We start from the raw sequence: 1,338 nt of genomic DNA, 5'->3' as shown, positions 1-1,338 counted from the left end.
AGTGACATTCTGCATCCAAGATTTTCATAGTTCTCTAATAGAGTTCCCACTAATATATCACTGTTTTCTGCTCTTGTATTCCCCAGGAAACCTTAACGACATCCTTAAAAGAACGCCAGGCTAAGGTTCTAACTGACTTAATTTTTCTTTGAAGTTCTTATTATGCATTAACTTCCTAATTTGTGGCCCAATAAAAATCCCCTCTTTCAATTTGGCGTCACTTAATGCAGGGAACACTTCACGTAGATACATGAAACCATTAGCATTTGTTAGAATTATAGTAATACCTTCAGCTGCTAACGGGCATTGATATATAGCAACGAAGACAGGTGAAAATGTGTGCCCCGACCAGGACTCGAACCCGGGATCTCCCGCTTGTATGGCGGACGCTCTATCCATCTGAGCCACCGAGGGCACAGAGGATAGCGGGACTGCAGAGACTATCTCGCGCACGCCTCCCGCGAGACCCACATTCTCACCTTGTACGTCCACGTATTACATTCGTAGCACACTCATTACTCGTGGAAGACATTCTTTCCAAGTCCAGTAAGAGTTCGGGGAATATATATGCATACGCACACAGAAGAAGAAGGCCATGGCTGGTGTTGCCAGAACTATATACTTGTACGGATAAGGTGTCTGTTCTTTCGGACGGGATTTAAGTCTGGAGAACAGGCAGGCCACTCCATTCGTCTGATATCTTCTGTTTCAAGGTACTCTTCCATGATGGCAGTTCGGTGGGGCCGTTCGTTATCATCCATCAGGAGGAAGTTGGGACCCACTGCATCCCTGAAAAGGCGGACATACTGGTGCAAAATGACGCCCCGATACACCTGATGCGTTACAGTTCCTCTGTCAAAGACATGCAGGGGTGTACGTGCACTAATCATAATCCCACCCCACACCATAAAACCACGACCACCATAGAGGCCCCTTTCAAGAACATTAAGGGGTTGGTATCTGGTTCCCGGTTCACGCCAGATTAAAACCCGGAGAGAATCACTGTTCAGACTATACCTGGACTCGTCCGTGAATATAACCTGGGACCACTGTTCCAATGACCATGTACTGTGTTCTTGACACAAGGCTTTACGAGTTCTCCTGTGACCGGGGGTCAGTGGAATGCACCTTGCAGGTCTGTTGAGCCGTCTGTAGACTGTGTGTCTGGAGACAACTGTTCCAGCAGCTGCGGTAAGGTCCCGAGCAAGGCTACCTGCAGTACTCCGTGGCTGTTGTGGGCACTGATTGTGAGATATCGGTCTTCTTGTGGTGTTGTACACTGTGGAGGTCCCGTAATGTAGCGCCTGACACATTTCCTGTCTGCTGGAATCGTTGCCA

At 48.0% G+C, this 1,338-nt stretch overlaps 1 non-coding gene across 1 annotated transcript; it reads right to left on the bottom strand.

Annotated features, from left to right (window-relative positions):
- Positions 1-340: 340 nt before the first annotated feature.
- Positions 341-415, bottom strand: Trnav-uac (transfer RNA valine (anticodon UAC)). Its single transcript has one exon. It is a non-coding gene; the product is annotated as a tRNA-Val (tRNA).
- Between the last annotated feature and the right edge of the window lie 923 nt (positions 416-1,338).

This window comes from Schistocerca nitens, chromosome 1 (genome assembly GCF_023898315.1).
Source record: "Schistocerca nitens isolate TAMUIC-IGC-003100 chromosome 1, iqSchNite1.1, whole genome shotgun sequence".
Lineage (NCBI taxonomy): Eukaryota > Metazoa > Arthropoda > Insecta > Orthoptera > Acrididae > Schistocerca > Schistocerca nitens.
Note: the sequence above shows the minus strand (reverse complement) of the source record. Positions and strands in the feature narration are given on the sequence as shown.